We start from the raw sequence: 14,915 nt of genomic DNA on the forward strand, positions 1-14,915 counted from the left end.
GAAGAAGAGAGGGAGGTAAAATCAAATGTCCTTGGGGCAGAAGAATGAAGAGAAGAGCAGGGACTCAGTACAGGGAGGAGGCAAGTACGCCTCAGCCCCCTGACGTCAGAGCCCAGGGTTCTTTGTGATGACCAGTCACCCTTATCCGCATCTAGTGGGGCAAATTTGGGCACAAACAGGATCCTGAGGCCCCTGAGGCACCAACTCCTGGCATTTCATCCACTTCAACCTGTGAAGGACAGTTTCAAGAACAAAGCAAGGATTGCCACTCTATCCCACCCGACCCCCAGGAGACAGGAAGCTCACTTTTGTTTTAGTTGTGAGGAAAGACACCTTGTGGCAGACTGCGCTCCTGAGAGAAAAGCTCAGGGAGGGCAGAGGGAGCTCACCTTCCAGGTGGCAGAAGACCTACCTCCTTTCCCAGATCTCAAAATGGAAAAATTTCCAGCTATATCTTTCCTTGTTGAATCCTACGAGATGTTTGACCCCAAGTTTTAATTGGCCTAGTGGAGCCCATGACTGACAGTCTTGGTGGGAGTGTGACAACTCAAACCTTTCCTGGTAACTACAAAGCCAGGGAGAGTCAGACCTCTGGATCCAAAAGGGCTTCAGAGCTGAGTCACTCTAACCTCACCAGAGAAGAAGGGAGGGGAGAGGTTGGCCTCAACACTCAGGTGCCATGAGCAAATAGTATGTTGTGTTTACTGTTCCTTTCACTCAACACTCTGAGGGCTATTGTGTAACAGACTTGCTGATATTTTAAATATGTCTGTGGAAGAATACACAGGGTGGGGGGAGGCAGAGATAATTTATGATATTCTCTGTCTTCTGAAGACTAGAACTTTCTTGTTTGAAATGTAATGGATGTGAAAATGCAAATTACTGTAAAAGAGATGGGGGTAGGAGGTTGTCAAGGTGGAAGGTGGCAGAGATCCAGAGAGGCCCAGAGACAGGGTGTCTGGTGAGAAAAGAGAAGCAGCTGAGAGAGGAGCTGAGGTGAGGGAGCAGAGATGTTTAAAGGAAATTGTTATGGAGTTTTGTGGTGTGAACTAGCATGTAATTCTCTCTTTGTGAAGCCTTCAGTAACATCTCCATTCATCAGTGCTTTCAACTTTAGATTTGTTGCAGAGGAGGAGCTCAAAGTTCTGAGCCCAAGGCTGGTCAAACACCCCAGTTGCCTTCAGGGGTTGAGTGTGACATTCTAAAGGATGAGAGAGGTGTGCACGGCTTCACAGTAGGTGGGGGAGAGAGGAGAGAATTAGAGAGGGCCCCACAGAAGGGGTGGCACCAGAGGTGGACCTCAAAAGAGGACCAACATTTCTACAATTGGGGATTAGGAGGGCTTCAAATATGAGAGGCCAAGAGCCAAGGCAGGAAGGTCTGAAAGTGGCATATTTAGAGAGTGATGATTGTATGCCTGGGGGAAAAGAGCAGGCTGGAGAGAAAACAAAAGAATGGCTGGAGGAACTATGGCAACCTTAAACCTTAGAGCAAGAGTGTCCAAACTGTGGCCCACGCACCAACTGCGGCCTGCAATCCATTGTTAATTGGCCCGCAGAAAATTCAAAAAATATATTTAGTTTACTTAAATAAACCAGGTGAGGCAATACGTACTTCACCTCGAGTGAGTGGCCCAGCTGTTTGTATATTTTACTGCATATGGCCCTTGGTGAAAAACGTTGAAAAAAGTTTGGACACCCCTGCCTTAGAGGCTGTCATTGGATTCTCTGGAATGCAAAACAAGGACTGCCGCGTGCTATTTGCAAGAAGACAGAATATGGAACAATATGCTATATCCCTGAAAGGAGAGGCTCCCCCCATTCCAAGTAACTGCTTCTTCAAATGACCAGGCCAACCTGGATTGTAAACACTGCATAAAATAAATCACATTACAGCTTAATCTCACTCTGTTTCAGAGGACGCCTCCTGGACTGGACAGCTCTACTTGTATTTCAACCCCAGCTGAGAAAAAGGCTACTACATGGCCCTGCTCACTGACTTGTGGGGTAGGCATAACTTCCAGGGTCCTCCACCAACGCTGAACCCACTCATACTCTGGCTGCCTGAGGAACTCCCACACCCACCTGTAGGCCTCTGCCTGTCTCCAGGGCTGCTGGTCCTGTGGGCCCCCCCCTTTCTTCTCTCAGTTCTGATTGAACACCCTGTACCCATTTGTCCCAAGGGAGTTCTGAGGACCTCATCATTCGGCCAAGTCCAAGTGGATCCCAGAGGGATCTGGTGGCACTTGTGTTTTTTCTCTCAGGTCCCCTTAACCTCAAGAAGTAGAGATCATTCCATCAGTTAACAGATACACACTGAACACCTACTTAGGTATGATATGATACAAAACGAATAAGATACGGTCCCTGACCTCAGGGATCTGACAGGACTCAGGTGAGAAAGGCATGTAAATAAACATGGACAGTTAGTGTGGTACCTGCTTGGAAGGCGGTAAGGACGGGTCGCTGTGGGAAGACAGAGATACCTAGCCCAGAAGAAAATGGGGAGGAAAGGAGAGTTTTCCAGAACAGAGGGCCCACACACTGACTCCTGGAAGGAAGAGCAGGAGCTAGCCTAGCGAATGGGGTGAAGGGAAGGAGGGGGCATAGGAGGCATGAGGAGCAGGATATGGATGGGAATGGCCTGGAGACAGAGAGAGAGTCCCTTTGGCAAAGGTAGGTAGCTCAGTGAGGCTTGTGTTTGGGATGAAGAAGTAGATCCCAGGTGAATCAGGAAAGAACTTATCTGTGCTGCCAGGGAGTAGGGCCTTTATTAAGGCAGTGAGGACCCACAGATGCTTAGTTGCCTACCTATTCCAGGAAAAACAAAACTCCATACAAGAAATTGTAAACTCTTTGACTCAGCATTTCATAATAAATATGCCGTCTTAGTTACATAAACATTAAATAATTACATAACCAGAAATTTAACATTGGAAAGATAGGGGACAGGGATGACAATTTCCTTAATAGGAAATAGCTATACATTACATGGAAATATAGATGTAAATACCAGATTAGTTCAAATACTTGAAAGGTGTGGTTTCTGAAGAATCAGGACTGGGGAAGGGTGAGAGATGGGACTGCTGTTGCATACTGGCCTTGTAGTATTTAACTTTGTAAATAAATTATTTAGAAAGATAATTGTGTTCCTATATTAGTATAAATAAAATTATTTTTTTTTAATGTGTGAACTCTAGCTTCACGACTTAATAACTGAGTGACTGTCGTGCGGGGCGGCCTGCGGGGTATCCAGAGGGGTCTCTGCTCCCACTCCCCACATAAGAATGCAGGAGATGGTGAGGCCAAAAAGGAACACCCATGGAGCCATAGATGGGGGAGTCATACCACTATATTCTCGCTGGTGGCTGGGTTGGAGACACAGGAAACAGGAGCCACACAATTCTCAACCCTCATTGCACTACTTGCAGGCTCAGCCGCCATCTTCTTGTCAGCCCCCACTTTTCTTCTCCTCCTTCTGCTATCGTAGCCACAGCAGTTATATTAGTGGCCAATGGCTCACTGGTTACAGCTGACGGCCAACTAGCCACAGCTGATGGCCATGCAATCACAGTTGATGGTCATTTACTACCTGAGCCAGGCACCTGTCTATGTGAGGCCGAGAGCCTGGAAACTGCTTTCTGGGGCTCAGTCCCCACAGTGACCAAGGGCCAACTCTTCATCCTATCTATGGCTTAGTTTCTTCACCTGTTAAATGGGATAATAACGCCTATCTTCCTGAGTTATTATGAGGACTAAAGGATATATGTAAAGTTCCTAGCACTGAATCTGGAGTTTAGTAGGAACTCAATACTGGCAGGCATTTTCATTTTTAAGAGATAGAAAAGAAGCCTAAAAAGCATGTTTAAGAGGACTTCACACAGGCCTTCTGCATTATATACACCTCTGGTCATTGCAACACATCTCTTATTTAATAAAGGCATGACTGGATTCATAAAGAAAAGAAGAAATTATATCAGAAACCAAAAACTAGTTAAATGTTTGAAAGTCAGGAGGTATACTCATCCTTGAAAAAAATATTTGCAGAAACAAAAAGACAAAATAATGTCCATTGGTGAATCTATCTGCCTTAGAAAATAGGGATTTGCGACTGCTATGATTTGCATGCACGAAAGGGTAACCTGGTATTTGATACAGGTGACAGTAACAGATGACATAACAGATTTACAGAAAAAGACGGTTTCCCTGCGCCGTCTAGCGACCAGGTTCTAGACTCTTTCACCCCTCAAGCCCTCAGATTTCACAATTGGCTATCAAGGGGTCAAATTAAAAAGATCTCTAAGCCGCCTCCCAAACTCGAAGATTCTGCGACTCCTTGGTAATGTGCTTTTTGCCTTGGACGTGGCAATACAAACACGACTCAGGTTTCTCACTAGGCTCCTAACACGGGTGCATTTCCTTAACCTGTCCCTACCTAAAACAAAGTATTTCTGAATCAGCTCTTGGATTGGGTCTCTTCACGCTCCGCACCCCACATCGCCCCACAGCGGGAAAACCAAGTGGCCTCTGCGGTAGCCCCCGGAGTGGAAACTACATCTCCCAAGGTGCCCCGGGGCAGGGGAAGCCCACTCGGATTGGCCAGGGGTCGGTGACGCTCAGTGTTTTGGCCCCGACGGTCACATGTTTCCTTTGTTGTGAGCTGCTGCAGAGACTGTTGGCCGGAGGAGACGCTGGCGCTGGAGGGATCGCTGCGCCGCTGACCGCTAAGGAATCGCAGAGGCAGCCGCTGCTGGCCACTGCTACTGGCCGTTTCCAGCCTTCGCCGAGAGGTACCCGGGGATGACAGCTCCAGGACCGGCCGAAAGGCGAGGAACCCGCCAGAGCCGGGGGCGGAGGGGCGACCGAGGTCATGACCACGGGGATGTCTGCAGGAGGGAAGCCAGCAGCGGCCCGCCTATCTGAGCCAGACGAGGGGGTCTGAGGAGAGACTGCGGCTGGGGCTGCAGGGCCTCTAGGGCGAGGGGTTTCCAGGGCTACCATGGGGGTCTTCAGTTCTGGCTCGATAACGACAGTCCTTAAGGGTGGGCACCCCAGCCTCCTGGCACTGCCGCCCCGGAACCGCGGCGCTGCTGACGCGCCCCGGGGGCGGGTTGGGAGGGGCATGGCTTCTAGGACTGGGGGTAGCAGGTGCGGGTCACCCCACCGCTGCCTCGGGGGCGGGGGCAGCTGGCTAACCGCGCTGGGGAGACGGGTCCCGCATGTTGCTGTTGGGCTTTGAAAGGGGAGCTGCTCTTTTTCAGTCGAAGTAAGCACAGAATGCGGAGGCCTCAAATCAAGCCTTCCCTTTTGGTGGGGACGACCGTTGTCTGTCTGGGAGGACTGACGGGGTAACGGTGGGTACGAGCCAGAGAAGCCCCATTAAAGCGGTTGCGAAATGTGCTCGGCACTGTCACCTGACCGTTACCCCCGCCCCCCTCCCGCGAGCCTTTGTTTACCACGGATCGCGGCGGGGCCTGCGCCGGGAACCCGGCCCTGGAGCGACTGTCCCCGGGGAGCCGGGGCGGGCGGAGGAGCGGGCGTTGCGCCGGCGGAGTCCCCGCCTAACCTCCCCACCTTTCTACCACTCCAGGACTCGGTTTCTTAATTTGATTCCTAATGTCCCCGCCCCTAAGTTCTGGACACTCGAGGCGAAGACTGTTAGCGCGGCCGGGATTGGGCGCCTGCGGCTTTTTGAGGGCGGGTACAAGGAGGCGAGTTCCGAGTTTTTATTGGCGGCTGTCTTGTCGCTAGGTAGTCCTGCCCAATCTTCCCCGCCCCCTTGAAGGTGATCTGGAGGACGCGCGGGAGCGTAGACGGCGGCGCGCGCTCCCGCGCCAAAGACTGGCACCAGGCCGAACCTCCCCGCCGCCCCGCTACCTCGGAGCGCTGGGGCCGCTCTGTACCCCCGGGGGAGGGCTGCCGCAGCCCGCCGGCGAGGACCCCAAAATTAGCCCAATTAGTGTCGCGTTATCTGCCGGGATGGTGGGAAAGTCCTCCTTTAGCGAATTTGTTTTTGCAGGTTCTGTAACAAGGTTTAAATAACTAAATAAGGTCTGTAACGCCACATTTTAGGGTGCCCTAGTCTGACCCCTGAGGCAGTGACTATTTACAATTAGTTTTGGTGGATTTTAACGATTAATCACTTGCTCTTGAGCAGCTTTTTTAAATCACCTCTTAGTAGTTGCAGCTATAGACTGTTTAGGTCCACCAGCTGAGATTGATTTTTGTTAGGTACGTAAAACAGATTTAAAATCTGCCTGCTGTCGACTAAGATGTAAAATTAGACTTCTAAAAAACAGAAGGACCCAGAATATTCTCCTAAAAATAAAGATTTTATACCCCGGTTTAGATGAGCTGTTCTCATTGTATTAATCCTCGTGGTAATTCAAAATTTGTGAGTGAATTGCGAATGTCTTGTTTTAAAATTATAAATTAAGATGACTAATAAAATCTACAAGATCATTTAAACCATAGTGTGTTGAAGATACGGTTTTCCTTAGGAGGAGGTCATAGAAATAGGGTACTTGAGTTTTGTCAGGTTTTTCTTTTCCTGTAAATCTGTAGGAATTCACCCAAAACTTAATGAATTTCTGTAGGAGATAGATTCACACACACACACACACACACACACACACACACACACACGTGAAGCAGGAATTGAATATGAACAGTTCTCATTGGTTGTGCATTTTCATTTATTTTTTAAATTGAAGTAGAGATGGCTGCACTAGGAAGGAACAGCTTCTGTGATCCCAAACTGCCTGGTCATTCTTGCATTGGGGCTTTTAACATATCAAAAGAAGTACAAAATACAAACCTCTAACCTTTTTAAAAAATAAAGCCATCACTCAAAAGCCTGCTTATCCAGACAAAGCCTGTAACTTAGTCTCTAAACAGGAAGAAGAAATAATATTCTGAGTTAGGGCTGACTATCAGCTTTAACTTAAACTTTCCTGGCTTTTGTCCAATTTAAGACTAAAATACAACCTTAATGCTTTAAAAAAAAACAACACTGTTTTGACTTCCTTGTTTTCTGCCATTTCATTAAAACCTAAAGGTCAAGCCTGTGAAAAGTAAATACTATTTATTAAATAAGTGACTACAGTTATTTTTGTATATACATTTATCTAGACATTTGGGACATTATTTTTCAACAAATATTTAGGTATGGCCTGTATAATGAAAAATGTAAAGAAAATATCCTCATAAGTACAGTATATGAAAAATACATTCTTTATGATTCGATTTCTGTTGTGACTGAAACAAAGAGTATATGGCCACTTGACAACCATTAACATTTAAGAACCCTTATTCTATTAAAAACAGGATTGCTAAACTTTTTTTTTTAAACTTTTATTTTTTAAGTGTGTTTTTCCAGGACCCATCAGCTCCAAATCGACTAGTTGTTTTTCGATCTAGCTGTGGAGGGTGCAGCTCACAGTGGCCCATGTGGGGATCGAACCAGCGACCTTGTTACCAGTATCAAGCTCTAACCAACTGAGCTATCCGGCTGCCCTAGCACTTCTAAATTTTTATCTTCAGATACCTCTTATTTCTCTTTCTCTCAATCAAACTCATAATGTATTGACCATTTGAGGTTCTAGTAAAGAAAGGATAATCATTAGTTGCTATAATTCTAGACAAAGAAATTTAAGGTTTTAATTGGTTTCTGGTATCTTAAGTGGGTAAATATGTTCTTGGTGGTTCCATTAAGAAATTAGAATTGTTGAAAATAGCTTGAAAACTAGGTTTTAAATATTACATTTGTAAAACTTGGTTCAGGAATCACTGCTCCAAGAGAAACTTTAAATGGAAAATTTAAGTGTGTAAATTTAGAATCTTTAAAAAGTGGTCATTAAATAGAATGGTTCAAATAAATTAGCTTTGAGAAAATAGGGTGAAAATATTGAAATTTATAAAAACTGCTTGGTTTTATGTAGTACCATGTTAAATATAGTTTTCTAGTTATTTTAAAATAATGGATTTACTATATTGCAGTTGTTTTCTGGCTTGCTTTTGAGTTAATATGTATCCTCAATGATAAACCTCTTCTTGGTGATTAGGCTTTTTGTTGTCTCTCCTATGTTATTCACTCAAGGTTGGATTTGAGAAAATCACGTAGTGTAGAGCATAGCATGTGGCAGTTCACGACTGCAAGTTGTAGGAGCCATGTGTCAAAATGTTGGTTTCCTTTGCTTTCTGGTATGTCTTTATAAGTCCTTCATTAATCTATACTATCTTTAAAGCTGATAGTAAATTCTTTCTTTGTATAGAATTCCCGCTTTATGAAGGAAAAATAAGCTCGGTTGCAGGACAGCTACATTGTAGATCAATTCTGATATCATGTATCTCCTTTGGACTTTGTACACTGAGCTCCTCTGTCCCTTATCCTTACTACCTATTAGGTTTGTAAGTATTACATGAAAGCCCTGAAGAAAATGTCCGGGTGAATTGCCTTGCCCTTATACTCCTTACTGTATAATTCTAGATCAGATCAATCATGAGAGAATTCTTGTACCTGTGTCTTCTGCAAGGGAAACACTGAGAATTTGAATCTATTTTGATGTCAGTCTTGGAGTTTTTACTTGGTTCCAGTCTTAGCCAATCCTATAGAGTCTGAAATTGGATCTGAGTGCAATATTTGCGACCCTCATGCCAGACAGAGAGTAAGTTCTCTATAAATGTTTCTTGAATTGACCTGACCCCCTGTGTTGGCTCAGGATCTTACCCATTGGGAAGAAGCACTTAGGTAGGACTAACAGTCCCTTATTTGACCAAGTTGAAATATTCTTTACCAAGGGTACATACAAGTTAGGCTGAATTCTACAAGTCAGGAGACACACAAGATAACATTCATCTCTCAATCATAATAATCAGGGAACAGAGACGTATGTTTGTGTGTATCTGTGGGAACCATCATAGTCTGTAGCTTGGTCTGCACCATCAACTTTTGAATTGGCCCTAACTTGTTAAGAATTTGAGTGCTATTTATAGATCTATGCCAGAAGCCAGAACCACTTGTGTTTAAATACTATTGCTATTCTGTGCACAGTTCAAGGAGCTGGTATTTTTCTCTTAAGCATTCCTCTCCATCTCAGCCACCAAAAAAGGGGGAATTTTGCTGAATTAGTTGGTTTCTACAGGTACTAAGAGTATATACAGTTCAACGAAGCAGAAGAAATGCATTTATATATTAAAACATTAAAAAATTATTTGATAAGCTTGGAGATTCTATATGGATAATCTAGATAACTGGTTTAAAAATGAAAATTTTTTTTCCTGAATTACCTAGAATACTTGAGATTTTCTGAAATTGATTCCATAGTTATATAATACATAATGACTAAACTATTTGCTTTTGGTAATATTGATAGGGCAACTCAGAATCATTTAATGGCTCCAAACTCAAATGAAATATTAATTATCAGACACTCTTCAAATATCCCAATTTACAATTATCACAGGATATATATTTTCTCATCCCAATGCCACCATTAATTTGCTGTTGACATGAATATTTGTTTACTCATCTTTCACTCAAGAAACTTCACTGCAGGGTAAAATTGTCAAGTAAAGAAGTTGATAAATAATGAAACTATTAATAATTTATATGTAAAATAGCATAAAATTACTAATTTGCTTTAAGGAATTATTCAGTAATGATTTTCTATGCAAAAGTAAACTTCCAGTCAGAAGTCAGAAGCTGAAATCTACTACAAGTTTTTTTTCAACATGTTAGTAAATGCCAACACTACATGAAGTGATTTGTATCTGATTTGCATGTTGCTGTTCTCCATTTATTTTAGGTGTGGAAATTAACACAAATATTTTGACTGAGGCTTTGATCAAGCAAATGCTAAAAAGGTATTTAATATTTATAAACTATCTAAACATTGTTACTAGAGAATCTAAACCATTTTCCTTTCTTTAACCAGGGGTCACTTAGGCCAGTCAGAGTCACAGAACAATTCTAGCCGCAAGATCATAAAGGAAGGTAGTGTCACAGTCATTTCCATTACCGAGTAAAGCATTTACCCACTCCTTTCTACTCCTCCATGATATCCTCAGGCCTTCTTTTACACTTTTCTGTAGTCTTAGCGACACTAAAATAAGTTATCTCCACTCATTTTTCTGGGACATAGGCCAAAAACATACAATTTTAAATCCACTTAGCAATCAGAAACTAGGCCTACAACATTTATGAGTTCTGCAATTGGAAATAAACCCTAGAGTATCCTTAACTAGAAGAATCTTTCTTTTAAGAAAAGTCTTCCTTTCAAGTGACTGTGTAGCTCTAAAATACAGCTCTGGAAGAAATGAGGGAGAAAAAGAGATACTACCTTTTCTAGACAAATCATGTAACTTCATCAGTCATTGACAGGGCAGTCTGATCATCCTTTCATCCACAAACTTATACAGATACAACTTTCAGTAATTATATTTCCTTGGAACAAACATTTTCCTCTTGTTTTGTCCAGAGATGTCTACTTAGTTGCTTCCTTTTTCCATTACTAGTTAAAATACTTTACTTGTGTAAAATGGGAAAACAAAGGCAAATAAATTACATCTGGAAGCCCAAAAGATAAACTTTGAAATGCATCTCATATTTCTTAGACCCTCCTGTGCAAATCGCTTACCCATGCATCAACAGGAAGAGTTTATATTTCATGCTGTTGTGGAGACTGGTTAATGGGAGAGTTCTCAGAAAGTCCAGAGAAAGTGAGGGATGTCCAAAAAGCCAGGCCAAAGCCGTTTGGAAGTAAACAGCCCAGATCTAAGAGATAGTCTGTCTAATTAACAAAGCAGTAAATAAATACGAGTTTCTTGTTGCTGTTGAATACTTGGTAATAGCAGGTGATTTTATAGTTGTTCTAATAATCCAGGATTTTCAGTTTTACATTGTATAAAACCAGTGAAAGACCTCTTGTTAGTCAATAATTAAAGAATCAGCTATGACAAAGGGGGCAGAAAATAGCATAAAAAGACAGACCCTTAACTCCTACAAAGTTTTAATCAGCTTCATATTAACACTTAACTCACTCAATATGCTATCCCCAATTTATTAGATACAGTAAGATACCAGATAACAAATACCTCATACTGTAAGATTACTGGATACAGAAAAGAATATTGTTTTGTTTTCTTACTTGTCCCTTTTAGCCAAAGGGAAATTTTTAGTTCTTGCAATATGTTGCCTTGTTTTGCATTCTGACTACATTTTCACTTAAACATTGAGAAAAGAAAAATATATGGAAGCAGAAGGCTCAAGATTTTTGTTAACACCAATAATTCTATCATGAGTCAAAAACAATAGTTTGTGTGAATTTTTTTATAAACCTGAAATGCAATAAGAATTTAAATAAGCTAATTTGAAGATTAAGGTCTTGATTTGGGAATCTGACATATCTAATTCAACTATAATTTGAATTTAGATTAGTAAAGCATTAAGATAGAAATATGAGATATTCCATATCACCAATTTATTTATGTTTATCATAATTAAATCACTTGTGATACTACGTTTTGAACTTTTTGCAGTTTCAACAACAAAAAATTGACATTCAGGCACAATAGTGATCTCTCTTCTAGAAAGGATAGGTTTTTGTGTATTGAACTATTACTGAGATAACTTCAGATTAAAAGCATATTTGATATAAATGCTACTGCCCATGTGTAGGAAATTGGAATTCAGAAGTGACTCTATGTGTTATAAATGAACTTTAACCCATGTGCACATGCTTGTGGACATGCACATATGTGCATTGTCAGCTAGAACCCAAGGAACTGAGTGACCTACAAATGAGGCAAACATGAACTCTCTAAGTAATCAGGAAAATCTTAAAAAATATGGGAAGAACCCCCCGTTTTTTGGGGTTTTTTTTTGTTGTTGTTGTTAATATTAATACATTTTAAAACTAATAATAAAATATTTTAAACTCAGATGTAATTTTATTCATTTAGGTATTAAAATTAACAAAATGAAGCTTTTATTTGTTCTCAGGCAAACCTGTCACTTAAAACTTCCAACTGTCTTTAGATTACAGTTCAAAATCTAGCTTACTTGGACCATAATACATGTAGACAAATATTCCCTCAAATTTAAGATAAACTAATTTTACTGACTACATATCTGGTAGTTACTACTTTGTTGACATTGCTCCAGAAATCAGCCATTCATAAGCATTCTCTTGGGTTTGTTTTTCCTTTTGTACGTGTTCGTTTAAATAGGCCTCCTACGTGAGCTTCCTCTGCCATAACTGTCTCATTACATTACAAGCCTTTGTTACACATTTAGAAAATAAATTGCCTGTATATATTTTGATACTTGGAATTTTCTGTTTGTTTTTCTTAACTTAGAAGTGAGGGTATAGTTTCTCTCTATCAGTCTTTCACTTACTTTGTAAATAGTTCCTGCCTATTTAGAAAAATCTGTCTTAATCTTGTATATGAAGTCCTAAGGCTGTAAAACCAGCTTTTTTGTTAATTATAGCAACAACCTCTTAGGGTTGTTATGAGGATTAAACTAAATAATCCATATGAAGAATTTAATAAGTGCCAGACTTACATGGTAAGCAGTCCAACAAAAAGATTGATGTTGTTATGTTTTGTTTTTTAGTGCATATAAGGAAATAGAGCCTCCCCAGTTTGCGTCAAACTAGTAGATACACAATTATTACACAGATTTGGCTCTTCATAACTCCTAACGCCTTACATGGTAGATTTCCAAGAACTTCCTCAGGTTTTGCCAGGATTCTTAGAGTGGACCAAAATGACCATTCTTCAGTCATTTCAGGATTTTAAAAATCACAGTCTACATGCCCTCAGCAGGGATTTCCCTATGAACATACTGCCTCTGAATCCTCACCTAGTGATCCCCAATAAAAGTAGTATTTCTTTTACTTTATTCCATTTGACTGATAAAATGCTTGAATTATTTTTGACTCTACAAAATTGGGGGATGGAAAGAGGAATGGAAGAGGAAAAGATTCTGTACAGAATACAAGCATTTATGTGTCCTTCAGATGTTGTTACAGCCAGGTACTTTTCTCTAAACAATTAGAATCTCCTGGTGTACATCTGCTCAGGAAAAATCCTATCATCTAGACTTCAGGAAAATGAAATGCCAATTTATATGAAGAAGCAAAAAACATTTAATAGAAGCTTAAGTGGGAACTGTGCTATCCATACCAATGTGGCAGCATATTGTCTATGTTGCCTGATGTTGTTATTTATCTTTTGGTGAATATGCTTTGTCTCAACCATATATATGTATTTTTTTATACCCTCAACAGCTATATCTTTAATCTCTAAATCATAGGCCTAGCACAGTGTCATGATAATAATTGACACACAGTAAGTATTTGTTGGTGATGAAAGTGATGGAAGTGACAGCATTAAGTAAATTCAATGAGGGAATTGATAGAAGTTGGCCGTATCTAGTGAATATTGGAACTAGGAAATCTGGGTCATTAGGGTGATTGAAAAAAGGAGGACAAAGATAATAAATACGAATATGAAAAAGAGGAGAATATATATATATATATATATATATATATATATATATATATATATATATAATAGAACGAGTTACTTCTTGATTTTGATATTTCATATTTTCTTGCCTACTGTGTCACATAAGGACTTAAAAAACTTAACTGTGTGATAGGGTATACAAAATAGTCTTAGATTAAGATTGTTGACGCTCAAGTTTCAATTTTATTTGTAGCTTATGAATGGAGGATGGCATTCCATTTGGGGGGTTAAAAATTTTGTTCTTGAGCCTTCTTTTTTAAATGATCTCTTACTTTATTTTTTGAAACTGGTATGTATTTTATTTTTAAATTTATTTTTCAATTACAATTGACAGACAATATTATATTAGTTTCAGGTGTACAACATAGTGGTTAGACATTTATATACCTTATGAAATTAAGTCTAGTACCCATCTGTCGCCATACATAGTTGTTACAATATTATTGACCATATTCCCTGTGCTGTCCCTGTGTCTATTTTTATAACTGGCAATTCATATTTCTTAATCCCTTTCTCCTTTTCCACCTATCTGCCCAATCCCCCTCCCATCTGACCACCATCAACTTGTTCTCTGTGTCTGTAAGTTTGTTTCTGCTTTGTGTGTTTGTTTATTTTGTTTTTTCAGGTTCCACATATAAGTGAGATCCTATGGTATTTGTCTTTCTCTGTCTGACTTATTTCACTTAGCATAATACCTTTACATCTGTCCATGTTGTTGCAAATAGTAAGATTTCATTCTTTTTATGGTTCATTAGTATTCCATTGTATATATGTACCACATCGTCTATCCATGGACATTTAGGTTGCTCCATATGGCTATTGTAAATAATGCTGCAATGAGTATAAGGGTGCATACATCTTTTCAAAATAGAGTTTTGGATTTCTTCATATAAATACCCAGAAGTAGAATTGCTGGGTCATATGGTAGTTCCATTTTTAATTTTTTGAGGAACCTCCATACTGTTTTCCATAACGTTAAGCTACCTTCTTCATGCTACCATAGTTAGGCCTGGATGTCTGACTGTTGGAATATTTCAGGAAGAAGCTGGGACCTTTAGAAGTGATTGTGTATAAGATTCTGTGGGCATGGGCATAGATGAGAGTTAATCTGAGTGCTCTCAAGCCAATTACAAATGCATTTTGGATCATATGTCAACTTACGGAGATGTGAAAAGAGAATAGGAGAAGAACCACCTTAAAAAAATCAAAGTTTAAGGAATTGATAGCTATAGCCCAGTGCCTCAATCCATGAGTTAACCTATTCACAGTCACTTCTGAGGGATGTTTAGGGATGTTTCTTATTAGTGAAAGAGAGTAGGGTATAGATAACATGCATTTTAAAACGAAAAATGAAGTATTACATACTGACAGTGGAAATTTGGG

At 40.5% G+C, this 14,915-nt stretch overlaps 1 protein-coding gene across 7 annotated transcripts in view; it reads left to right on the forward strand.

Annotated features, from left to right (window-relative positions):
* The first annotated feature begins 4,648 nt into the window (after positions 1-4,648).
* KLHL24 (kelch like family member 24) overlaps positions 4,649-14,915 on the forward strand; it is a 34,081-nt gene continuing 23,814 nt past the window's right edge. The window contains exons 1-3 of one of the 7 annotated variants that reach the window (XM_074328618.1): positions 4,652-4,825; positions 8,488-8,665; positions 9,806-9,863. The gene's annotated coding sequence lies outside the window, so the exon portion shown is untranslated. Of the gene's footprint in view, positions 4,826-8,487; positions 8,666-9,805; positions 9,864-14,915 lie in introns of all 7 variants that reach the window. The other 6 variants (XM_019735822.2, XM_074328608.1, XM_019735821.2 and 3 more) reach the window with 6 other exon arrangements.

This window comes from Rhinolophus sinicus, linkage group LG01 (assembly GCF_036562045.2).
Source record: "Rhinolophus sinicus isolate RSC01 linkage group LG01, ASM3656204v1, whole genome shotgun sequence".
NCBI classification, from domain to species: Eukaryota; Metazoa; Chordata; class Mammalia; order Chiroptera; family Rhinolophidae; genus Rhinolophus; species Rhinolophus sinicus.